At 43.0% G+C, this 27,878-nt stretch overlaps 1 long non-coding RNA gene across 1 annotated transcript; it reads right to left on the bottom strand.

The window, feature by feature from the left end:
- Positions 1-1,209: 1,209 nt before the first annotated feature.
- LOC140693171 (uncharacterized) lies at positions 1,210-26,720 on the bottom strand. The gene is made up of 8 exons (XR_012068883.1): positions 26,677-26,720; positions 20,346-20,531; positions 18,387-18,478; positions 15,452-15,535; positions 4,761-4,946; positions 4,149-4,204; positions 2,071-2,295; positions 1,210-1,434 (listed from the first exon to the last, which is right to left on the bottom strand). It is a non-coding gene; the product is annotated as an uncharacterized lncRNA (long non-coding RNA).
- Between the last annotated feature and the right edge of the window lie 1,158 nt (positions 26,721-27,878).

Genomic DNA, 27,878 nt, shown 5'->3' with positions numbered 1-27,878 from the left:
TAAAATATCCTATGATAACCCTTATCCTTTTTTTTTTAACTTGAAAAAAGTATTTTAGAATTCTTCAGGAATAATAAAGTCATAATACTAGCCAAGAAAATGGGGGATGGAAGAAAGAATCAAAAAATATCACACTGTCAGATATTAAATAATTTTTACAATATGTGAGATATAAAACTGGAGTAAGAAAGTAAGATTGACAGAAATAAACCATGAGCTCAAAAAGAGACTGTAGTATGCATAAGTATTTTTTACAGGTGGGATTTCAAATCAAAGAGCAAAGTATGAATTCAATAATTGTCCCGGGACAATCAGAGAATCACCTGGAAAAAGCAAATTCTATTCCAGTCATAATGACCACTAGAAAAATTACAGATATTGATGTAAATATTAGAAAGTATTTCTTAAGAATAATATCAAGGATAAAACCAAAAAGAAGACATTTACTAGCTTAAGATTATTTTGGGCCACAACAGAAATAAATCTACTGAACAAAATGAAAGGCAAGAAATGACAAGAAAAAGCTCTGTGATACATGTTGATGAAGACAAGTGGTTAATGTTGATAACATACAAAGAGCTGTCACAAAGCAACCAGAAGCTCCCTCACTTAAATGTTTGCAAAGGACAAAAGGGATCATTCACTTTTTAAAAGTCAGAAGGCTAATGAGTGGAAAATGCTCAATACTTCACTGGTCATCAAATGCAAACTAAATCAATGAAAAAGCACTTTGCCTCACCATATTGCCAAACATTTTTCAAACATATTCTAGCTAGTGTCCATCTGTGGGAGAAAAAACTGTGTGAGATCTTTTTGGAGGATGACATGTCAATGGATATGTAAACTCTGAAAAACGTGTGTACACACAGACTCAACTCCACTTTTAGGAAACGTTTCGTTTAGAAAAAAATCAGTTCAAAAGATGTACTCATCAGAGCATTTACACAGCACTGTATACAATGGTGGGAAGAAAAGCTGAAGTGAAATCATATCCAGCAATAGAGAATTGGTTACATAAGTTATTTTACATCTTTTCATTCCCCACTGGAGAAGGAATTTCTAGAGTCACTTGAAAGGAGCCTGTGATGTATGTAATTGTCACATCCAGGGACTAAATTTTCAGAATCCTTAACTAAACGAATACTCATACAAGATCACAGGAATGTTTGTACGAGAAGGATGCCAGTCAAACACCCTTTCTGACAGTGGAAAATGGAGAAAACTTACGTGTTCACCATCAAGACAATGATGTGGCAAATGAAGGCGAGCTGTGGGCAGTAAGGGGCCGGCGTTTCGGCGTGGCCCAAGGCCTTGTCCACAGCACTCTCCCACCAAAGTTGTCCTTGCAGAAGAGACCAAACCTGTACATCAGGAGACCCCTCTATCTGAAAGGACCAGGTGAGTCTGGAGTGGGAGGACGTTTATGATATACACCTGAGTGAATAAACCGAGCTTCAGAAAACATATAGTATGGATTTATTTTTCAATAAAGTATATACACACACACATATACATAGATTTCTCATATACGTGTCTGTATGTATGTGTATACATATATGACAAAGGCATAAAGGTCATGAAATATATACTCCACATTGTCAGCAGCTTTTACTCTCAGGAAAAAAGGGGAAGGGAAGTAGGGGACTTTCGGTACCACCACAGTTCTCTTTTCAGTATATCAGTTCAGTATACTTGGAATTTAAAAGCTTATTTAAGTCCGAAGTAAAATGGACGATGCCTCCACTAGACAGAATGCTATACTGGTCATTAAAAATCATGCCAGGGGAGATAGAATATTGTAGAAAAACGTGTAATAAGCCGAATGGAAAATGGAGGTCTCCACGTAGTAATCAGGCATAAAATGCTCGCTGGTTTTTATGACAGAGGTATTACACATTCATGAAAAGAACAGAAAATACATGTTAAACTGTTAATTATTATCTCTGAGTAGTGGGACCAGGATAGACACTTTTGCCCCTTTGTTCAGACTTTTATATTAAATACACATTATTTTTCATCTGAAAAAAGCATTTTTAGATGTCTAGTAAAACACATTGCACGAGTACTTACGGAAACAAATAACTAGGAGACACCACAGCAGCGTCACACAATGTAGAACGGGCGATCCTGAATAACACCACACAGTTACATAAGGACCCACAAAGTGAGAGCACCTGCTGTAACAGGGCGTGGCCCCCTTCTATTTGTCAGTTGTGTCTTCAGGGCTGAGGCAGTTCTGAGCACGGCCAGTGTCAGTGCTGGTGTCTGGATGGATGCCACTGGAGGTGAGGGCACCTGCAAGCCGAGAGGAAGAACAGAAATCATCCTCTGCTTTTCCTGTCTTGTTTCTTTGTTACTTTAAAAGAGAGGCTTAAATAAGATAAAGAATCTTCCCTACTGAAATTTCAGTAATGAAACCGTTTTTAAAGTGTTCACAACTTATATTCTGTCTATAACTGTCTTTTCAACAAAGCATCATATTTATTAAATGTTAATTAACTCAGTTAATTAACTATCTGTTGAAACCCATTAAAGAACATGAAATGCACTATGTAAAACCACCGCGCCTGCAGTGACTAGCTCAGCTGTCTTGACGGCAGTGCAGGCATCACCCATCATCCCGTGGCCCTGAGCTCCTGATGCTGGTAAGAGAGCACGCTGCCTCCTCAGATGGAGAGAAACGGTGAAAGCATTTTCTGAAATCTACAGCACTGACAAAACATAACTGACAAATCCCAGGCTCCTTGGAGGCTGTCATTTTCTGCTTCTGGCCAACACCCGTCAATGAGCAGAACCACCCCATTCCTGAGCCATGGGACTCACGTGGGAAGCAGTTTTGGAGAAATTTCCAGGTATAGAATGTAACCAACTATACATAGAACTCTCACAAAAGAAAAGATGCAATACTCTGGTATTGGAACACACTCAAAATATTCTCCTAAGCCTTAGTAGATGGAAAGGCTGGGCTTCTCCTCAGCCACTTATTAATTTCACAGCCAGTGAGCATCTCCCACAAACCCTGTTTCCCTGTGTCTGCTAGAAGCCTGAGGCACACTGCTGCTGTCGATCTTATAAGTCACAGGGCAGAGGCGTGTGTCTCATGCCTGCAACCCTCACACAGGCTCGCCTCCTAGCCTCATTGTCTGAACTTGGCCCCATTTTCTCACCTGTTTATTTTGGTATCTGTTTTTCTGTAAAAAGCCTGAAATGCGTTTTGGAACAAGTCAGAAGAATCAGTGGGTAGGTAAATGGACTGAAGGAAAGGTCAACAGAAAGAAGAAAGAAAAGGGGAACAAAGAAAATTTCCTATGCAAAACCCTCTTCTAGTCAGGGAAGGAAACCACCACGGAGAATTGTGAAGAGGCAGGTAGCTTAGGACTGTTTCCTGGATTCCATGAAAAGTCACACCAAGAGATGAAAGGGTAGAATTATAAATAATAAAAGAAAAATAGCATGCATGGTTGAAAAATATATCTACAATATGTACTTTATAATGAATAGATTAAAATCAGCAGGGCCCAATAACACAATAATTGGGTATTCACAGAAATGAGAATCCCATCTCCAAACCACAAGGCATCCCTTTGGAGCAGAGAGTCAACACGGGACGGTCACAAAGCCGTCACCACAAAAGCTATGCTATCCTGCACTTACGAGGAACGAGCAGGTATGCTCGGGCTGCCAATGCGCGTTATTTATCCCACACAGCACCTCTACGGGGGGGGGGGACGCCTAGCGAGCCCCGTCTCTGCAGGACAGAAAACAAGTCCGTGAGAGGCTAAGCCGACCTACCAGTTCTCCATCTCACAGGACTGGTCACTCCAGAGCAGGACTAGAACTCGGACCCACATTTGTAACCACAGTACTACCGTACTTTATGTCCTTTTTGTGTGTATAATACATTTGTTTCTGGCATGAAAGGATATGTAATAAATGTTCGGTTGTTTTGTCTATCTCATTATCTCACAATCATTATATTTTTGAACTGTACTCTTTTCCCCTGGAGAAAGAACGGAAGGAGCACGTGTCAGAATGAGTTTGGGCTCCATTCTTTATCTGTTACCTCATCTCATCCAAGTCCCCAACCTTGGAGAAGGAGCAAATATTCTCTTCATTTTAAAGAGAGGGCTCCAGTGATGGTGACTTACTCAACTCGAAAACGAAGGCTGGGGAAAGGCACATGCAGCAACCAGAGCAGTATCATCTGTAGGAAGGCAAAAAGAGCTCAGGGGAGGGCTCAGGGGGTCAGGTTTATTTAATTTAATTCGATAAAAGAATACCAAATTCTAAAAATACTAGCATGCAATGTATTTGCTCTTTCTTGACATCTAAATATTTCCACAGCCCACATGTAACATTATCGTGAACTAGTGAAAGGAAGAGTCCTCAGGCAGGGAAAATCAATGCCACAGGCAGGCTGAAACCCAGGCTGGAGGAAAGGAAGGTAAAGGGCATAGATAAGAAGAGGGGAAATTTTGGGAAAAAGACATTATCACAAGGACTCTCAAGCATCATCCAACAATCATATAATCATTCATTCAAGAGAGAGTTACTGACATCCTATTTTGTGCAAGATTTTACAGAGGGCAAAGAAAGACCACAGGGTCCATGGTGGCAGCAAGTGGTGGGGAAATAATACAATTCTGATCCCGGTACCTTGCACACTTGTACTCAGTATAAAGGCAAAAAAAAAATAAAGTGAAATAATACTATGTAAACTCTACGCATTTTTGAAACAAAATTAAAGAAGACCTAAATACCTGCACAGACACACCACGCAGATTCCTGGATCAGATGACAGCGCTCTTGGGATGGCAGTGCTCCCCAGAGCGATCCGTATACCCAACGTGTTCTCGATCACAATCCCAGCGGGCTCCTCTGCAGTAACTGACTAGCTGCTGCTACAATTCATATGGGAATTCGAGGGTCTCAGTAACCAAAACGTACTTGAAAAAGGAGAACAATGTGAGAGGACTTGTAATTCTCAATTTCAAACCTTACAACTGTATCTCCAGGTGAGATTAGAGGCCATTTTTAAGTTATTACTGTGGTTATCCTTATTTTCTAAATTCTGTACCATGAATATACCTGGTAGAATAAGAAAAATAAAAAGTAAGATATATTTTAAAAATTGCAAAACAATTCATTCATTGGGGAAAAAATTATTTTAACTATAAAGAGGTAAATAAATATCTAGTGAAAAAGGACTACTAAAAACTAGTGTGCATATACAATTTTCATAATTTGAAAACTGAAAAGCACAAAGACGTCAAGTTTCTAGGGAGACCAATGCAACATATTAATAGTTATTTTCAGAAATTCTAATTTAACAATGAAAACTCTGGAAAGGGAAAATCGTGACTGAGAGCCAACTGCAAACACATGGAGAGCAAAGGCCTAGAAATCACAGCTCCTTTAACTCTGCTACTAACTCAATAGGAGAGGAAATTCCTCACTGAGGGGACAGTGGAATCCCATGCATAAGACAGGATACACAGTACAAACTGCTGTATTAGGGGAGTGAATTTCCTAGGAGAATTCTAAAGTTACAACATTGCTTAAAAACTATAAAAACACTGTCAGACAGATTAAAACACACAATCATATATATTATATACAAACATATGAAGCCTGCTCTCATGTTGCATAGAAATACAAACATATTTGTTCATTTATAGGCATTGATTAATTTATCCCAGTTGGAATATTTCAACTAAAACAAATAATCAATACTACACTTCTCTTGTCAAATCTACTTGATAAGTTATTCTGCTATATAACCACAAAATGTCTAAGATAGATCTAAAATTAGTGAAAAAGATCTTTGTATGGTTCCTTGAATTCTTCTCAAAATTCCAAGCTTAATTTTAAAATAGATCTGAGCAGAATTTCTATATTATCTATTCCCTTATAAAATAAACAACACAGTCTATTGTCAAAATTCTGTCCTTACAATGATTCACGAGCACCGTATCCTCACAAAATTGCTGGACTGAAAGGCACTATCCAGACACTGTGACCGAACCAATGAAACACAAGGAAGACAGTGACCCTATACTGGAGGGCTTATAATCTGTGTCAACACCGGGGTTTTTATTTGATTGGTTTGACTGGGTAGCAAAATAAAATCAATCAAATACTTCCTTCTTTGAGCATTCTGTAAGTCATGACTGTTTCTAGTGTCATGAGCAGGAAAGACTTAAGCATGACTTGATTAGATCAACTAGCAACAGTCATCACTGGAGAGTGAATAATAAAGAAGTTAACTGACAGCAATGCTTCTGCCTACATGAGACCTAAAATAAACCTACACTGGTTTCCGAAAGGAAAATGAGGAGATGAGGTCCCCAATGAGAAAACAAACTAACAAGAAATCAAAAAAGGAAAGACGTTTTCATTCACCATTCCAGGCATTAGTGGAGCATGGTGGTGAAGAGCACAGATGCTGGGGACAAACATGAGTGTCTGAGCTCCCACAGCACTGGGTAGCTGTGACACTGATATTTCAGTGAAATTTTCTGCATCTCAGTCTTCTATCCATAGACTGGGGAGAACAACCACACCCATCTCCTAGAACGGTCCTACAAATTAAGTCATTTTAGATATACAAGTTTAAATAAAATAATTCAGATTTTAAATAATACCCCAAAAGCTCAAGGAACAAAGAAAACAGAGATAAATTGGAGTTCATCAAAATTTAGAACTTTGCTTCAAAGGGCACCATCCAGAAAGTGAAAAAACAACACACAGGAGAAAATTTTTTCAAATCATTTATCTGATTAGGAATTTGTATCTCCAAATGTAAGAAAAAAAAAAAAAACTCCTACAACTCAACATTAAAAAGGCAACTCAATTCAAAGGTGAATAAAGGATCTGAAAAGGTATTTTTCAAGGAAAATATACAAATGTTCAATAAGCACAATGAAACGATATTCAATATTATTAGCTGTAAAGGAAATGAAGTCAAAACCACTAGGAGAAACCGTTTCACACTCACTACAATAGGTTATAATAAAAAAAAGAATAACAAGCACCAATGAGGACACAGAGGAAGCGGAACACGCAGCCCTTGCTGGTGAGGACGTAACACAGTGTGGCCACTTTGGAAAACAGCTTGGCAGGTCCTCAGAGAGTTGAACATTTGGTTTCTGAATGAACCAGAATTCTGCTGTCTGGGCACACACGTAAGAGAACTGAAAACAAATGTCCACATAAAAACTCCTAAAGGAATGTTAACGGCAACACTACTCATCACAGCCAAAAAGCAGCAACAACCCAAATGCCTATCACGTGATGAATGGGTAAACAGTGGGGCCCAGCCATACAGTGGAATATTATTCAGCAATAGCGAAGCATAGAGTACTGACCCAGGCCACAACCTGGACAAACATTGAAAACGCTACTCAGTGTGAAAGAAGTCAGTCACAATAGACGGCTCCACTTACAAGAAGTGACTCGATTTACATGAAATGTCCAGCACAGGCAAACCCACAGAGAGAGAAGAGTGGCTCCTTGGGGCTGGGGGAGGATGGGGAAGATGGGAATGACTGCTTGTGCATACAGGGCTTCCTGTTAGGGGATGAAAATGTTCTAAGATTGACTGCGATGCACAATTCTGGGCATAGAGTAAAAACCGCTGTACATTTTAATGGGTGAATTGTATTAAAACTGTTAAGAAAAAAAGCACCTCGGGCCAGTACCTTCCATAGTAAATGCAAATTGCTAACTTTTGTTAGAGGAAGAAGAAACTGTCCTCAGCATGATAGCAGGAGATCAGCAAATGTGAGTTAACCGGAATTGGACAAGAGCATTTCACTTGAAACTGTTGCTGAGTGTACATGAAATATTCAGAAATACGAAAATCAGTTTGACATTACGAAGAAACATTCTGCTTCAAATGCAGATCAAGTATTGGGCAAGCCCAGCAGCTACAAAAGTACAGAGAAGAAACTTGGTTCTTAAAACAAGCACCAGAGCCATCAAGGAAATCGTGGTGAGGAAAGCAGGCGGCCGAAAATCTGGAACAGTTTGCTACAAATAATTTCTCCACTGAAAATTTAAAAATAAAATGAAACTGATGAAATGCTCTGTTGACCTCACGTGAATGGGCTTCCTCTGGTGCTAGACTCTTCTGTAACCCCGATTGAAAGACTCAGGAAAATCAGCATGGCTCCTGGGAGTCCCCAAAGGACTGCCCACCAGCACGCTGACCACCATCAAATCTGCCAGCATTGTATTACAGAGAAGAGACCAACTTCTGAAAGGCACAGGAAATGTTGAAAAGGGAAGAAAAGGCCGCAGTCAGTCCTGGGACAGAGGCCCTCTGAGCAGAGGCCAGAAGGCTGCAGGTGAACTGCAGTGGCCCTGGGGCAGGAAGGGACCACGAGGGAACAGATCTCAATTCTCTTCTCTGTCTTCATCTGGTAGGAGAGATAAAGCCTGCATCGTTCTCACCTGGAACTGTGGGTTCTGGCTGGCAGAAGTCTTACCGATATGGAATGATTATTTAAGACTCTGTGGAAAAAGTCAAGAAATCGAGAGGGAGTAGGGAGTCAACTCCAAGAGGCTCTCAAATGCTCCCATATTTATTGTGTATAATCAAAGGAAAATTCATTAGCAGTTGTGTGATAGTAAGGAGGAACTTCGGGAAAGACAGGGTGAGGCAGAGATTGTAGAATACACAATGAGTACAAAGGATTAGTTTAATTTTAAGGAAGTAATGGGGTGAAGGGAACAAGATACATTTTTAGATATGTGAATTACAAAGCAGACCACCAGACCAGCCTGGTCCTTGTTTTGGGGATAATAGACTTTCTAACAGCACACAAGCCCAGCGTTTATAGCTGAGGGCCTCGGTCCTTGCTTTGCAACCAGCAGAGTGCTATCTAAAACCTCAGCTATTCAAGCAAAGCATTGTCTCTGCTTTTTAAGGCAAGGAGACTGGAGTGAGGATGCACAGGTACTTGCTTGCTAAGCAGTTTCTAAGCATACTTTTCTCTTCTTAAAGTTCACGGGTGGCTGGGGTGTGTTACAATTTGTTAAAGCAATCATGGGCTCTCACATGGAACCATTATGGAGGACAGCCTAGGATGACAAATCCTGGCTGTCAGTCTTTTTCTGCCAGCTGCAGCCACTCTAGCAGGGACTAGACACATCCGTGAATAACGATCCTACATAACCACCCACACTCTTAACTCCTGGTGCTTGAAACTTAATAGTAGCTCTACACAACTTACCGTAGAAAAGTTTCAGAAATAAAAGTTATTATAATCCTTTTATATCTCATCATATTACTGATTTTTCTGATTGCTCTAAGCAGTTTCTACTTGATAAAGCACCTAATTCTGCAGGTGAATTCAGTAATTCCCATTGGGCATATCTAGCCAGCTTGGATTCGCAAACTTCTATTGGTCAAATACCGATAAACTTAATTGATTTCTTTGTTTATCAATTTCAGCCCGGAGGAGAGGGAGTGTCACTGTTCCTCAGCCCAACCTCAACACTTTTCTCATCAACTCAGGTCTCCTGAAAACAAAACAAAGCATTTGTTACCCTTCCACTCTTTCCACAAACCCAGCAGGAAACATCAGCCTGGAGAAAGAATTCAACACAAATGTTAAAAGAAAAATCTATAAACCTGAAGCAACTCCATCTCCGAATCATGATACACAATGGCATGAGAATAAGTGTGTCAGGCACAAAGCATGCGTGAAGCTGACCACCTCACTTCTATTCTTCAAAGGAAGGAAGGTTTTCGTATTTTTTAGTATAATTCTTTGTCATTGTTTCTGATGCCAAAAAATAGTTTATGAAATAATTATGCACTGCAATAACAGACATTTATTGTATAAATTACAGAAGGCATTCAGAGGGGTAGGAAAACCCACCTCTGTAAAAAATGCAAAATTTCTTCCCCTGTGAAGAACACGTATACAAAATGCAACAGAGAATTCAAATTCTTGTGGAGAGGAGCAAAAGTCACAGAATCAAAGCAAAGTCATTACAATGAGTCAATTCTAAATTCACTGGACAAACATGATCAATGCATTCAAATAATATTAAAGGCACACTGTTAACCATTCACTTAATGATCTTAAGGCTAGAGGAAGAATTTCCCTCTTTAACAGACAAAAGAAATCAATAAGGTGCCCCAAAAAACAACGACCAAAGAACAATCAGTTTTTTAAAAGTTTTGATAAATCAGCATGTTCTAAAGATCAAAATCCAGAAATTTTAAACATTCATTCAAACCACAATGAAACAAGCCTTTAAAAAAAAAATAGAAACTAAGCACATGGATCATGTACATAGATCAAGAGAATTTCTTGTACCACTGGAAGAAAGAACAGGCAATTGCCTTTTACTTGAAAAATAAAACTACTTTTAAAGATAACTGCTAAAACACATTTCATCATTCATGTTGCCTTGAAAAATCTGAGGCACTTGTATCTGATCAGAAAAGCAATTCTGAGTAATAGCAGGTTACAACTCAGTGCCAGTTTGCTTTAGAAGAAAAGAGAAATGAAAAGCTACTGTTTCTCATATCCTGCACAAAGTGTGTAGTGCCTCCTTGCCTCTTTCTCCTCCCATTTTCTAAGCTCATGCTCCCCAACCCTTCTGAAACAAGTATGAGAACCTCTTATTCACAACAATATGCCAAATGACAAACAATATCAATTTATTTGTGTAAATATATGACTACACCTTGAACTGGAGGAGAAAGGTATCCGAAGACTATATGGAACTTATTTCTACCTTCCTGAAATCACACACACAAACATTCACACAGACACAGACACTTACCCCTGGATTACTGGGCAATTCACAAGCTTAGTACTTACAACTTCTAGAAGATAACTTTTTAGTTAGCTTAAAATACAAAACTGTCAGCTTTTGAAAGCCTTGATCATCTGCTAAACCATCCAAATACCAAAGAGACCCAATTAGCCTTCTCTGTAGAATGTAATTTCCCTTGATGGCAAAACAGACCCTAAGAATTACTGGATCAAAGATTCGTGTTTATCACTACCTATGATCGTTTTTAAGCACATTAACAGATTCAGAAATTATTTCTCAACAACAATTATTCTTATTGAAATAGCATACGTGTTCAATTGTATATACCGAGACTAGGTAACTTGATGGTGTTTAAGAGCTATTTTGTTTATTGCAATAGTTATGTTCAAGTGCAGACAAGGAGGGCGTGTATTATTCAATTGTAAAACACCTGCTTAGCATGCACAATGTCCTGGCTTCATTCTGCACTACCTCCAAAAAAATAAATAAAAATAAGTGCATATTTAAAAATATGAATAAAGTTATAAAAAAATGCAGACTAAAAACCACTGCAATCTAGGTGCTACAATTATACAAAAAAAGGGTTTGTATCAAATATTGACTATATGCCAATCACAGAGACAACCACAAATCACACCTGACCACCATCACGTGTGATTCTCAGCAACCCTACTAAGTAGACACGGATGAGGAACCCGGCTCTGCGGATGAGGAGACGGAGCTCGGAGGAGCCGGGGACGCTGACCGCCCTGCTCCCCGTGACACCGCGTCAGCCCAGGGCAAGCGCTGACACAGCTGCTCTGAGGGGACACCCAGCTGCACGGAAGTTTGGGGCACTGGGGAGTCCCAGAAAACACTAAAAATTGTTCAGTGGAAAACCAGCTCAAATATATTACACTGTGCCTCATCCTTTAAAAAGGGAAAATGACTGAGACCTTTTTGATGCCTCCGTGTCCTTTCAGCCATCATCAATTATTTGCATTCTCAGCATGACCAGTGATGAACTAGACCCCATTTGAAGTGCACTCAGATGGAAGAGCTTTTAAAGTTATTTTATGAAGTTTGTAAGACTCTGTCTGTGCCTCACACAGGCGGTCATCCATCACTTCTCACCTGTGTGGACGTACCACCTGAAATCACTCCTTTCTGCTTTTTAAAATCCCTTCATCTAATCCATACTTTTCAACAGCAAAGAAGAAGCTCAACCACAGACAGTGGACAGTTTTTCACCAAACGGACTCGAACATCCCATCAGACAACCTGGAAACTCTTTTCTTCTATTAAACCCACTTGCAGGTACTTCATCATTTTCTGATTGGTGGACTTGGCCGCTGACTGGCTTACTCAGAGAGCTCCCAGCCTCACATCCGGGGGTGGGAGAGGACCCCGCTGTTGGGGGAAATCAGTGCGGTTGGTGGAAATCCTCCAGCCAGGTCTTCTCGGGTTGAAGTGCCACAACGTGCTCAGAAATCATAACGTCAGCACCCCTGGGCTCCCATGGACTGGTTTCACATTAACCAAACTCATCACACACTGATGAAAGAAAACCAGAAACTTAACTTACTAATGTAACAGAAGATGTGAAACTGAACCAGACTGAAATATCAGAGTTCAACCATGAGTACATTTTGTCCTCCACCGCCCAATCGCGGGCAGGCAGTCACATGCAACCATGGACAGAAGCAGAGCAGGAAGGGATTCTAGATTAACTCAATGGACTAAATTTCTCTTATAAGAACAGATATACTGCCTGGAAAACAATTAACGCCAATCACAGTGCACTTTCCGTAGACAGTGGCCGAGATACGACTATGAGCACCTGTGTAACTCTCCTTTCCCTTTCCTTTCTGGGCTGACTTATGCACAGGGGTAAATAAATTCAGGGATACAGATAACGCTAAACACCCAAAGCCCATCTCTGGGAGCCTCAAAACCAGACAGCCAGGGTTTAAATACCAGCTCTGCCACTTACTACTTCTGTGATTTTGGCCAACTTACTTACCCTCTGTATGCCTCAATTTCCACATTGTAAACCTGAGACAACAATCAAATCTTCCTTACTCGCTTGTTGAGAAGATTGAAGGATTCATTTCTGTAAAACTCTCAGAAAAGAATGTAGCACACTTTTGGTGCTCAACAAATGTTAATTTAATATCAAAGTGATTTACAAGTCTCCCTTCTAATCATTTATGTGTTTCCTGGCTAGTCTAAGTCACAAAGAAAATCCTTATTTCTACTTTTATAAACTCTTGGGGAGCACCCTTCTCTTCTATCTCACCACCTGTTTAAACCGTGGGAGGGGATGCCTCCTAACCACTCCTCTGGGCCATGGAGAGTGCTCCTCCCTTCACACCCCTGGCCCCTGGCCCACAGCTAGCCCTCATCACAGTAACAGAGTGAGGTGTGAGTCTGGGAAGACAAGCAGGGAATTTGAAATCCTTCCTTTCCCTCCAGTGTTGGTCACCATTGGGAAGCACCCGGGATGCTCAGTTCCATGGCAGGAAAGCCCTGTGCATGAAGGGGCAGGTCCTCTCAAGGGAAGGCTCGCTGTGGCCCAGAGCTACATGGGACAGGGTGAGTCTCTAATTCTGGGACACAGTGTCATGACATGCATTTCCCACAGCCCTGAAGTTCATGGAGAATGTGGCTTCATCAGTAACAAAGAAGACATTTATCGCATGCCTACTGTTTTGTGTCATCTCTCAGTTGGCTGCTGGAGACAACATGTGTATAAGTATTGGATCTCCTTAGGCCCTAACATATATGAAGTAACAAATAATTCTGTGGCTTAACGTTGGTTCAGGATGACTGTGTAACAGTTCTTACTCTGCTGATGCTTAATTATGGTTATAGGAACTATGGAACCTCCTCAAATATCTTTCATCATAAAACCAGCTTTTCTTATTTTCCTGTTTCTTAGTAATTGCCAAAGACTCTCAAATGATGGCTTCACACAAAACAGCAGCTAAAGTTTTTGAGCCCTCTTGACATAACCACTGTGGTAAATACTATACATAATTTCTAATTCTCACAATTCTACAAAGTAGATACGAATGCCCCCATCTCACAGACGAGGGAAAATCTCAAAACGAACTGACTCAGGTTCACGTGGCTCAGTGGCAGCGCGTGCAAACAAACCCAAGTCAAAAACTACACCCCTTCGTAAATGCACCAAATCTCCTACCAGCAATTAACACACAGCGGCGGGGTCAATACTCAGGGAACTCAATACGCTTTTCAGCTTTAACGTGCCCCAGAGGCCGCTTCTGGTTGTTTTATAAAATCCCGGCTCACTGGTTTCTAACACTGGAAGACAAGACGAATTTTACCATTGTTTGCAAAGCAAGTCTGAAATGTTCACAGAGACATGACAGAATAAAACTAAGATATAAGCAGAATAATTTTTACAGGTAGACAGACATAATGGACATTGGGCTATTCTGAAGCATTAAGGAAAGTAATCAAAATAAAATAACGTTGTTTAAGCCTTCTTTTACAAACAGGAAAATCAAGACAGCGTCACCTATGGCTAAAAAGACCTTCCAGGTTGCCGGGAAAGATGCAACAAAAAAATTGCCTGTAGGATCAGAAACGAGAATCAGATAACTAAAAGCTTATTTAGCACATACTGCACTTTGCTTCCGGGGAAGGGAGGGGTATTCAGTATTTAATCTGATATTGCTAATACTCCTGAATATATACAGAAGACATAGGCTCATGGAAACTCATCTTAGAAGAGGAAAGAATCCGGTCCAGCCACTTCATTTTGCAGGAGGGGAAACTGAGACATGGGATCTGTCCTCCTGGCAATCGGCAGCAAAGCTCTCCTAGGCCTCATGTCTTGCACTGTAGCAAAAGCACTGTACTAGGCACAATATTCATAAAAGTCACGTATGTATTTTTCCAACAGTAGGGTATCTAAGTATTTTGCAAAATACTTCTCAAAGAGCCAGGATATCATACAAGTTTATTGAAATACAAAAACATTTATTTACATAATAAAACAGCATGAGCTTTATTCTCTCTATTAGAAAAGTGACATGTCAAATCAATATTTTGATATTTTAAACCTGTTAAGAGTGCAGGAAAAAAAATCAAAATTTTCTTTAATCGCAAGAGAAGCTTATTCCCTAAAAATGATCAATGTGGATTTTACTAAACTTAATGGATCTGGTCAGAATCCCACGAATTTAAATGTCTGAGTGGATGGTTACGGCAACATGAATTCTGAGTTATAACAATACATATTCTGTGTAATTAACCTTCAAGGTCATCTGATTAAGGCAATTTAATTAGTCCCTGTCTCACTAGAATGATACAAATTTCATTAAAACTTCATACTACACTAAAAAAAAAATGAATCCTTGTTACTTTAAACCAAATTCAAATATATCATATATACATATTGAATATGCATCAGAAATAAGCGAAACTCTTTAGTATTCAGAGTTGATCCTTCTAAAATATCTGTCATTGTGACAGCACAATTTTATTAATTACCTCTTGGGTTCTTTGTATACAAGGCGTCTAACTCTCACAGTCATACAAAGTAAACGATATTACTCAAATTTCACAAATGAGGAAATGCACATAAGCCATGAAAACAACTTACATTTTCATCAACAGGAAAGAGAGGAGTAAAGATTTTACTTACAATATTCACTGACAATCTTTTCTTCCATATTAAGACTACATAAAGCAATTCAGTCTTTGTAAGTATTTCTGTCAATAAGGGCCACTAGAGAAAAACAAGTAACATCATTAGCACTGGTTGGACTTTCAAAGCCCACTTCTCTTTTGCACTATAATTATTTTTAATGTTTGGTTTTTAGTACTTACAGAGCACTAAAATAAAAAAAAAATAACTTTATATATAATTATCTGAGAATTAAACATTTGTGAAAATGTACAATTTTAATTTATGCCACTCTGTCTCACATTCTCAATGTTGTCTCTCCTTTGAAGGCCTCATCAGGCTGAGATCACTAAAATCGGCCATTTATGGAGCCACAGGAGTTCGGGTAACCACTTAATGGGAGACTAATTAGAGGAGCAATAGAGAACGCATCCTGTGCAGCCTGGGTTCCAGCACCGAGCTAGCCACCGCCAGCTGCGCGTGATTCGGGACAAGCTGCTCCATCTCTCAATCCCTCAGCTGCAAAAAAGGGGACACTGATACCTACCCTCAAACACCTGCTATGAAGTAAAACAAGAGGAAAGCATTTTAGACTAAGGACCAAACTCAGAGCGAGTTTGGTCATTATGATGATGAGGATGGCTGTTAGTAAATTAAGCTAGGCCAAAAAGGAGAAATCACCTTAAAGGAGAAACATTTTAAGTCAATGAGCACTTCTTTTTGGATGCATTGCAGAATATTCTATTGATTTTTTTAATAAAACAAGTTTTGTCCATTAATTATAGATTTACAGGTTCATGACAAGTCTCCAGAAAAAGAATTAGAGGCCTCTAACCCCTGAATACTAAGAAAGTAAAGTTAAAAAAAAATTACGGGGGAGATTATACCTCATTTTGGACAGTATGTGCTTAGCGTGCATGAGGCCCTCAGTTCAGTCCCCATTAACTCCATTTAAAAACTATGTTTTTTAAGAAATGGAGAATTAAAGCAAAAAGATGGAGGAATACAGAATTTTTTAGAGAATCATCTCAGATTTTAGATTGGGAAGAAACCATCCATTTCTCAGAAGAAATCTTGAGAACTATGTAAACTGGATCTGAGATGTCTAGTCTTCTAACATTATTCATGAATTCATATTATCAAGTCTTAAAACTACCTGATAACCCACAGTGGGTGATACTGATCATAAAAGCTGCCAATGCGGATCGAGCTCCGGCTCGGACTGCTCTGTTCTGACATCTCTGCCCCTGAGGCTTCACCAGGCTGAGAGCACTAAATTCGGTCATTCATGAGCATCTCATGTAAGTCCTCCAATTGCGTTTCTCACTCTCCCCTCACCACCCCCTCTGAGGGAAGCACTTTTATCATCTTCCCCACCCGCACACAAGGCCACTGAGGCACAGAGACTAAACCCGTTCCAGGTCACATTGGCATTGAAGGACGTCTGTATTTCTGCTGTTTTGCTTTTGACAAAGGAACCTGAGATATCAATTCAAGGCAGACTGTTAAATAATCAAGTCTGTCAGGTCTTCACCTCAAAGAGCAGATGCTATAAATTCCTGATGTAGGATGAGGCTGCCGCTACAAATTGGCCCAGCTTGAATTTCATATCCAAGATGAAGCAGCGGAAACACGTAAATATTCACGACTGTCAACTCCGCTCACGGGTCTCGGCCCTTCACTGCCTGAACGGGGGTGAAATCCCCACCCGGGTCCGGGAGGGAAGCGCGGCTCTTCCCGGTCTCACCCAGGATTCACGGGCTATTTCCCCCCACACACTGGCCTCAATGATTAAAAGCTGACAAGATTTTTACACCATGCAAAACTAAAAGACATTTCTGCAGATGGAGCACTTTCCCAGGCTTAAACCTTTTTTGCCTACACTCAGCAAGGGGGAAAAATGAAACATGATTCTACAAAGTCTCTGGCCCTCAACATTCACAGGAGTAGAACGGCCACAGCACAAAATGACTCTTGACATGGCAGAATGAGAGCAAATTAAAGCCGCTCTACAACAGGCACAATGAGACACAGCGCTCAGCAGTCTTCTGCACACTCATGGTTGTGCAGCCCTCACCACCATCTATTTCCAGAACACTTCATCACACCAAAAGAATCCCCCTTTCACTAGCAGTCACTCCCTAATCCCCCTCCACAAAGTCCCTTGCAACCATCACCTGCTCTCTGCCTCTGCATGTGCCTATTCTGGGCATTTCAGATCACTGAATTCAACAGTATGTGGCCGTTTGTGTCTGGTTCCTTTCACTTAACGTGCTGTTATCAAGGCTTGTCAATTTTGAAGTGGTATCAGCATCTCTCTCTTTTTTTGGGGGGGGGAAACGTTAAAGATTATTAGAAGGTGGTAAGTACTATCAAAAAGAGTACAGTGGAGCATAAGTGATTGGGTTTCAAAGGGAAAAGGGCGGGTTGAACAGTCAGGGTGGACTTTCCAAAACAGGTGGCCTTTTTCATTTTCCTCTTTTTTTTTTTTTCATTTTTATTCACTCTTACGTGTGAATAATGTTCCACTACATGGAGATACTACATTCTGTTCATCGATTCAACAGCTATGTATGGACGAGGTTCAGAAGAATGAGTGTAAGTGGTGACTAGCAGGGATGGCATTTAAGCAAAGGGCAAGATGTGCTTTCAAAAAAAAAAAGCCAACAAACAGAGGCACAAGGAAATTCACTGCGTTTCTGAGCAAAGTGCATGCTTGCTTCGGCAGGACTACCATGCAGGGCTGGGGCGTATGTTGGCAGGAATCACGGTGTGGGAGTCACCTGAGAAGACTCCTCACTGCAAGCAGCTCAGCCAATTCTCCTCCCTCATCCTGTATTGTTAGAGCAATGTTTCTAGGTTACTCTTATTTTAAGTAATAGCACTTTACTGCACATCTGAACATCTCCATCAGACCACATTACCTCCAAGCCACAGAAAATCATTCACTGACCAGAGCAGATCCAGGACATAACGGTGATGGATCAGGGAGTCTTGCAGCATTCCAGCATGCAGGCACAAACCCCACATGTGCCCTGGTGATGTCTGGAAAATAAAATGCATGGAAATATCTCACTGCTGGTACATGACATCTGCCCTCAAATTGCCCCAAAATCATGCTGGCAAAGCACTACTCAACCCTCTCAGTACAAAAAAAAAAAGGTAAGAAGGAAAATTAAGGCTCTTCCATTGAAAACCAGCAACCATCACTGCCAGTATCTGAGCTGGAATGCTCCTGACTTCGAAAACCACTGCGCATTTACATTTCAAACGTGAAACTCATATATGTATTTCACGTAGATGATATTGCAGTAGGACTTTTCTTTTCAAAATTTCCAGTTGCAAAATTAGCACAAGAAAGTTTATGTTTCAGGTTTAAAAAAAGTCAATTATCCTCCACTTTCTTAATTTTGAACTTACTATTATTTTATAAATGGAGCTATGCTGCGCATTTTAAACAAACTGTTTGATTTCTGCAAACAAGACCTTTATGACCTCACTATTTTAGAGCAAACTTTAACGATTCTTTGAGAGGTGAGGCCTGGGGGGCTCACTAACAGCTCTTTAAATACTGACAAGGATGTGCTATTAAGTAATGCCAAGGCTCTAACTCCACAGTAGCTCAGAAAGCAAAGAAACTACACCAAAAACTTACTTTAACAATTTTATATATTTCTATTCTTTTGAATATTAAATTTCTTAAAAGATATGATTTTTCTAGAAAAAGACAACAGCTGTATTAAATTTCCTCCCACCAAGCAATCTTTATCATGAATAAAAACCCCTTTGGAAATCGAAATGACAGGACGTTTCTAGCTAAGTGAACATCCAGAACTGAACACAAACTTAGATCCCATCAGATCTCACTCGAACGAGCTCAACAACGTCCTGGGCTACCCTGGAAATTAGCTCTTCTGTTCCAAATGTTGGCTGAGCTAAGATCATCACACAAGGCAGGGAAAGAGAGAAGAGGAAAGTTCAGCTGACGGCCTCCATCAGTTTTCTTCCAGCCACAAGGTGCCTCTAGGGCGGCCCCGCTAACAAGCCCCCAATAAGGAAATCTGGCATCCACACTGCCCCTGCCGTCCCCAAGCAAGCCCGACGCCCTTCTCCCAGCCTGTGAATGGTCTTCTAATGATTCCTCAGTTGGTGGCACCCTCCCCCTCTTACCCGCTACACACACAAACAAAGCCAAAGCAGCCTTCCCAAATCACAAATTTGATTACATCACCCCACTTCAAACCCTTCAGAGGCTCCCTGGTGGAATTCTATCCCCACCCCAGACCCTGCTCGCCCAGCCTCACCTCAGTACCCAGGTCCCCAGTGACCTCAGGGGCCCCCTGACCTGCTCCTACTTCCCACTTGCCTCCAGGCTCATTTTGACTGTTTCCCAAGGAAGCCTTCCCTCCCTCCAAAATCCACAATTTGTTCCTCTGTTCCTAGAATATTATAGGCTAAGTAAACTTCTGACAATGCTAAGCTCTCAAGAAGCAAATACATTTTGCTTACTAATGTGGCTACACCCTCTCTCCCCTAGACTCACAGAAGTGCGCGTGTTATAAATAAATAAATGACGGGGTGAGTCTCAAAGTGACAGACATACCTACTCTCACCCGTCCCGACCCTTCTGTCTGTAGAATATCAGAAGCAAAACCAGAAGTACCTTTCCTGAGGGTCAAATTCTGATGACACCCTTCACTGCCTACTGTGTCAGTTCTAGTAAAACCCAAGTTCTTCCAAAGCCCTCAACCCCAGACTCTCTCCAGTGTCCTCCCCAGAAGGGACACCCTCCACCCTGGACCACACAGGGCACTCTCCCCGGGTCCCCACGCCAAAAGCCTCCAAGAGCCTGCCCGGGCTGCCCCTGCGACCTGAGCCACATTCTTGACTCTTTCTCCTGGCTGATTCTTACTCTGTTATCACAACTGAATGTAGAGCACATTTCTTCCAGGAAGTCCTCTCTGATAATGTCCTTTAGGTCTTCGCTGGGCTCCGTCTACAGCAGCTGTACATGGTGACCAACTGGGTAGTTGCCCCCTCCTTTGAGACCACGAAATCTTGGGGGCCACGTGGGAAGGAGTGAGAGATTGCAAGATGGCTGGGGGAAGCAAAAAGCAAAAATCACAGCCCAAGTCCCAAATTCAAGGACACTTTCTCAGAAAAAAGTATAAACTATTTCACACGTGTGCAATTTGGCTAATATTTTTGTGGCTTGTGGACAGCAAGAACTTGGTGTTCTAGTCCAGAACCAAGGTTACATGCAAAGAAATGCATATATTCTTATCCAAAGGAAACCAGAGCTGCTCAACAACAGTTTGCAGTTAGAATTGAAAGGAACTTTGATAAAGGCAATCTCTCTCTCTCTCTTCTTTCTTTTCTGGCATCATATAATTTTAGAAGTATTTGCATGACTAAGAGATGGCTACAGCCCGTGATTCTGCACTGGAGTTTTTGAGGCTGAGGAAGCCCAGATCATATTCACTGTGTAAATGCAATCACACCAACACACTGACAGGAGCCCTGGTGGTGGAGCTGATGTTCCAAAGCAGGCAACCATATGTTGTAAGAGAACTCTAAATAGAAAGCAAGAAATGCAATGTCCTGTACTCAATTTCATTTGCTATATGGGCCATTAACTGATAGTATATCTTGACTAATGAAACCCAAAAATAAATTGTCAACGTCGATTTTCTTCATCTGATCATTTTATGCTAACTTTGGATATTAAACCCTCACTCCATAAGTAAAGCTCAGGCTTATGCTGCAGCACAGCTACAGCCCGTGGAAGAAAGCCAATCAAGGGAGAACTGGAGAGTTTCCCTTCAGAAGATGCTAAGTCTGGTTTTGCACCTGCACGTCATTTGCAACCACGTCATCGACAAAGGAGTAAGACCTAACATGTGCGGGGCGAAAAGCACTGCGGTGCTTCCGAACCAACAGAGAACACTGAGCTTTGTGAAACAGTCCTGAGGCACTTAAATCATACTTTTTCTGAAATGCTCCAAAACTGACCCACTTCACCATTCCAGGCACAACAGGGAGGTACCGGAATTAGTAGAGAGAACATGCCCTTGAATTCTGACAAGGCCATGCTTGAATTCGGCTACAGCACTTACTAGCCACTAAACGGACCAATTCCTTAACCCTTCTGAGAAGGCTTCCCAATCCACAAAAGGGGGCTGCCACCGCCCACCTGGGAGGCATGGATGTGAATGCAACAGGCAAGTAGGGCGGCCGACTGGTACCTGACACGGGGCCTGGCTAGTTTCCCTCCGCTGCCCTTCTCCCTCTTTGAACTTACACTGTTCCCCCGGTAAGGATCAAGCCCCCAGAACAGACTGCCCATATCATCTGTGTATCCCCGGATACATGGCTTACCCTTAGGAGGCCAGAGAAACAACTGCCTCCTCCCAAGTCACTATCAATGTTCTTAAGAGTCTGGGTATTTTTAACTCTATTTTGCAGGGAGACTAATCCAGAACTTTCCAAGCACCATTCTCCAGGTCGGCTCCCCTCTCAGCGCCCATCCCTTCTCACCTCAGATACTTTGTATGATTGCCTTCTATTCATGGGAAAGCGAGTCCGGTAGGGTGGGACTCCCTAGGCCTCCCTCCCTCCCTCACAGGTGAGTGTGACTACTTTCTCCCCACTCCAAATCCAGCTTCTAAGAAGTCTACCCTCCCAGACCCTGCAGCCTCTGCACATTCCCAAGACACACACATAGCCACGACCCTCCCTTCAGATTTCTTCCTGGCTGGCCCTGCCCATCCCCCGGCATTAGAATGAAAATGGCATTAGAATGAAAATCGCAAACGCGCTGACTGACACACCAAAGCTGCATGGTCTGGGCTTTCCTCCAATCCAGGCACAGCACTGCCCCCCCAGCCTCAGTCTGCAGCTCTCGAGATGATCTAATTCACAAGCAAGGCTGTGAACACCAGCTAAGAATGACGACTCCCAACGTGTATCTCTAGTCCTGCTCCTTCTCCTGAGCCCCAGTCTCATAGGAAAGAGTGTCTCTTTGAAGTCCTAACTTGGATGACAAATGGCACCTTAAAAATGCCTCATGTCCACCATTTACTCTGGAATTCGATTCCTGGCATGTACCTCCCAGACTCCCCATTTTAGTAACAGCCCCAGCACCCATCTATGTGTTTGAGGTCACATTCAATTTCCCCTGTTCCCTCCCCCCGGCCCTGCCCTGGAATCTGTCATGTAATTTCCTTCACTAAGCCCATCTCAAGTCTAGTTCTGCAGGGACCATGGCCGGAACCCCACAAGCTCACAGCATGTTGCAGTGAGTCACAGTCCTCCGTAGGTTACTCCCTGGAGGGGGAGGCATCTCCTGGCACGGGTCACCTCAGAAGGCACTGGATTCTCACAAAGGAGGCCCAGGAGAAGTTCTCACGTGGTCTGAGCTTTGAAGGGCCCGAGGTCCGGGGGAGCTCCTAATTAGCAGACACATTTGCCAGTGAGCATGCGAGGATGCAGGAACCTAGGCAAGACTGTTCTCACTCCGACCCCTGGGCTCTCGGGAGCCACGGGAAATGCCTGTGTCCAGGGTAGTACAGCCCGGCCATCACAGATACCAGTCTGCATTTGCCAACCCGGACAGCACAGACTCCATCTACTTGCGACACTTACTTCTGTTCTGTTCCCCACCCAGAATGTGATGGACTCATTTAGATATTCTGTCCTGACCCAAGCGAGACAAATTCAGTGAAAAATGAAGTGTCCACATTTGGACCAGAGCATGAAATGAGAAACAATGTCTCATGGTCAGCATGATGGTGGTGGCCAAACACTTCCACCGGGTGAGATGAACCATGGTGGGGGTGAGAATCCAAGGTCCTAGGTCGGTCAAAGCATCTTCCTTCACGGTTGACTGGGGTGTTGGAGACTGACTACCACAAACTAAAAGAAGCCGTCAGTGGTGGACGTCAACTGCAACAGAAACGGATTCAACTCTTTACTGCCAACATGGGTTAAAAGTAAAGGCCGGGGCAGGGAGGTCTGCACGGCTGCTGAGGCAAACCACAGACCCAGCTGTGAATGCCCACTGGCTGGAGCAGAGAGGAAGCTACGGCCCTTTTTGCAGTCCCTGTGTCCAACAGATCCAGGTGAGCCAGGTACTTAGGAGAAGGCCATGTTGTCCTGATACTCAGAAAACCCAGCCTCATAAAGGGAACAAAAGAGTGGCATGGATTTTAGACCCACTTCTGCCCCTTTATGAAGGCAAAGTAAGGTAAATGGCACGGGGAAGTTGAATGCAAAGGAAAAAAAACTGACTGCTTCCTCCAACAGCGTCCCCTGCAGCTCCTCCATCCCGATCCTGCCACTTCCTCATCAGTGACCGCCGGCCAGGAAGCGCCCTCACACACGTCACACAGCGACAGCCAGGAACCACATGCCGAGCACGTTTGTGTAAAAGCAGGAATCGAGCAAGGTGCTGCAGACTTTGACTTTCCAAGTTTAAATTCTCCATGAAAAGAATCCCTCAGCAGCCGCCTTAATCAGTTCGCATCTCACTTCTTCAAAACAATCAAACAAGTTTAATAAGGGCGCATTTGTCACCAAATATAAGGAGGACCAAACATGTCCCTCAAAGTAAGGATTTTAACAGGTATCAAACACCAGTGGGTGATGTGCTAACAAAGCAAATATTCCAAAAAATTAGAAATTAAAAAGATGACTAGGATAATACACGGATCAAGGCATCTGTTAAGTTTTTGCTTTTTAAAGCGATGGAGACAGCACGGAGGGCGATCTGGCTATTCCCAATGCAGGGTGTGCACAGCCCACATTTTCAGAAGCAACAACATGCTCACTGGGCAGTGAAAGAGAAAAATGAACGAAGAAAAAGGAGAAGAGGAACAAGAGATAATTAAAAACACACAAGAAGAAAAATGATTTTTACAGCATGTACATGAATTTACGAGAGTGTGTGAGGCCAGGGACGCGGGGACGGTGAGACCCACCCTCACCTCCTGCTCCAGGGGAGGCAGGGGCCTGAGGGGAGCGGCGCTGCCGGGGGACCCCAGTGTGGTCAGCGCCCCTAACCAAAACTCCACCTACATGCATCTAGGCAGCTTTTGAGCTACAAATTGTGGTCACATTTCAGGCTCACTTCCACCACGAGTAGCAGGAGAGAATAAGGCTCTTCTCCTGAACCAAAGCATTGCTTTATAAATTAATGACTGTGGAATAGAAAAAGCAACAATGGAATAAAATGACTGGAAGAGAATGTGCTTGACCCGAGCTCACTGGTCGCGTTAACTCACTGACATTAAGATGCTGGCTGAGCCCTTATGGTACCAGAACAGAATGACCCACAAGGAGGGAGGTTTAATGCGCTGCTGTGTTTGATGCCTGGAGCCATGCGTGGTACACGAGGTTCTGGGTAAACAATGGTGACAGTGTCTTCCACTATGGGCTAAGCACACATCCAGCTACTCCGCCAAATCCCAAGGGCAGACTTCAAAAGTCAAAATCAAGCTGACATTCTCTGGTGTGTTTTTAGACTCAGAGCGAAGCAGTTGCTTAGCAAAAATGTCACCAGTGCCTCCTATGACAAAAGAGGAGGCACTGGCCTGGGGGCTGGGGAAGGGCTTCGGGCTTCGACTGCTCACCCACCAGTCTGTCCAGGGGGAGAAGGTGGTCCCTGCTTATGTTGCACCGATGCACCTACCTTGACTGACGCCTTGGGACTCAGCAGGTGGTGACAGGTGAGGTGAGCGGAGCCAGCCTTGGTGTACCATGGTGCTGGCAGCTATGCTCTCAGCAGTGCCAGGTTCCTAAACCTGACACCTCATCTCCAAGGAGAAGAAGGGGAGTGCGGGCATGTAGATCACAGGGTCCTGTGAGGACAAGTACAGATCATGGACACGAAATGACTTGCCCCTTCCTTAAGCCATAGAGGTATGTTCGGGAGGAACAGAAAATTCATCCAGAGCCCGCTAGGCACCTCACGCAGGTGGGACTCGGGTCCCCTCTGCCTATCACTCACAGGGCTGGTCTCGACATTCTTTTTATCAATTATCTGGCATCTTCTCCTCCAACTTACCAACAACCAGAAAGTAGAATCTGATCTTAGTTATGTTCAAGAATCACAGAGCACCGCCTCCACAGCGGGCCCGGCAGCATGTACCAGGTCCTCCGACCGTCACCTGTGGGACCGCCATGAGCGATCTCCAGACTCAAGGACCAAGGCCGTAGGCTGGGGGGACACAGCTTCGCTCACTCTCCCCAGCAAAGGGGGACCACCTCTCGGCAAAGGCATCTCACCCTCTTCTGCATGAGGGACAGCACGATAGATACACGGGGAAACAGAGCAGAAGGTGGGAAGCCCAGAAGAGCTCGTCTGCACTTCCAAGGCAAAGTGGGGTCGTTGACTTAATCACAGTGACAAAGTGAGAATGAGCATTTCTCTGTTCTCTACCATACTCCGTGATACACCTTTCCCTGCATTAGGAGTTAATTCGGAAGTCCCTGGCAGTGTTTCTGATATCCAAACCTGGCATGGTGGCTGTCGGGCAGGAAGAGAGGGCCTGAGCCGAACAGGTGCTGGGCCTGGGGGGCAGGAGACACTGGCTCCAGCCCCAGCTCAACCAGCGCCTCGTTCTGCCTCTCGGGATTCAGCATCTCATCTATAAACAAAGGGTTGACACTGTCTGAGGACAGGCTTCCCAACAAAAATGAAATGAGAGCCATGTAAAGAAAGTTTCCCAGTTGCCACATTTAAAACGGTAAACAAAGAAACAAACCAACAAACAAAAAACAAATACTAGAAACAGATTTTAAGAACAGATCTTACTTAATCTACTGTATTTAAAATACTAACATTTTGACATGTAATCAATATAGGAAGTAACATGATAGTTAATATTCTTTTACTAGACAAGCCTCAGCGTCTGATGTGCATTTGACCTACAGCACATCTCAACACAGACCAGCCTCCTCCCCAGTGCTCCTAGCATCAGTGACTGTGGCTACTCTGTTGGACAGCAACTCCAGGGGTCCCACCAGTGGTCCTGGCTGAAAAGCGGGAGTAAGTGTCCACACTAACCCTAAAAGGATCTCTCTGAAACAAAGGCAGGTTCACTTTTAAATGTCTGTAAACCGGCGGGCTGCCCCTCCCTCCCCCCTTGGCTACAAGACAGTCTTCTTCTTTGCTGATCCCTTTCTGGATGTAGGGAAGAAACCTGGCACACAGCCAGGGTGGACTGGCCTCCAGGGAAACTTACCTGCTGTCTGTCTTCAGTCCCATGACGTCCTCCTTCTCAAACGGGATGCAGAGAAGGGTGATCTTGTCCCCAGACTTGTCGGGGGCACCATCCAGCTACTTGGACTTGGGCAAGATGAGGAGTGACTCTGTGAAGTCCTCGATCCTCTTCTCCACCACCCTGCAGTCCTCGTAGATTGAAGGCCACGTTGGTGAGCAACTGCTCGGCTACCTCCCCATGCAGCACAAAGACAAAGAGCTGAGAGTCATTAAGCATGGTGTCATTCAGCTCCTCTGCACATGGAGCTTCTCGAAGCCCTTGGCCGAGAGGCAGTCGGTAATGGTGACAAGGCCCACGACCTTGCAGTGGGTCTGGAAGTCGCTCCACCCATTCTCGGGAGCATAGTGGTGCCTGTAGTGGATACAGAGTGTCCACTGGGAGCCACACGGGCTGATCTGGCTCACCGAGGAGATTCGCTTATAGATGCAAAAGAAATTCTCCTCTGAGATGATCCCCACGGGTTGGACCACCACGGGAAGAGTCTCATAGTCCTCAGCACACTGCATGTACTCAGGGATGCTCATGTTGCAGGCCCTGCTGAGAGGGGAGAGGAGATCGAGGTACATACTGTGCTGTGGGCTGTGGGCCCATCTGGGTTGCGGTGACCTGGTGTGTACCAGTCACAAGGCAAGGGAAGCCAAAGCAAATCCGGGGGTACAGTTTGTCCTCAGAGTCTGCACATGGCTACCGTAGCTCGGATCACATTACCCAGCTTTTGGTCCAGGCTTCCTGCCCCTGCAGTGTAGGGTCATTTCTTGTTTTCTGTTTCCAAACAACTAGCAAGGCCCTGATGGAAAATCACTGCTCAAAAATGCTGAATAAATAAATGAACAAAGGAACTGCTTTCCCCAACCCCCTTCAGCAGAATATAAAGAAATATAAAGGTCAAAAGATCTGGATTTCTATCCAATTTATTTGAACTCCTAAGCTGCTGAATAATGGATAAGAAAACTCTCCTTGGGGAGGACGGTACAGTTCAGTGATAGAGCACAAGCTTAACATGTACGAGATCCTGGGGTCAAAGCCCAGTACCTCATTTTAAAAAATTAAACAAATAAATAAACCTAATTATCCTTCTCAAAAAAATTTTTTCAATTAAAAATTCAAAAAACACCTTCAATTGACACATCATTGTAAACTTGAATAAACTTCAATTAAAAAAA

This window comes from Vicugna pacos, unplaced genomic scaffold, assembly GCF_048564905.1.
Source record: "Vicugna pacos unplaced genomic scaffold, VicPac4 scaffold_19, whole genome shotgun sequence".
Taxonomy (NCBI): domain Eukaryota; kingdom Metazoa; phylum Chordata; class Mammalia; order Artiodactyla; family Camelidae; genus Vicugna; species Vicugna pacos.
This window is presented reverse-complemented; position numbering and strand designations above follow the sequence as displayed.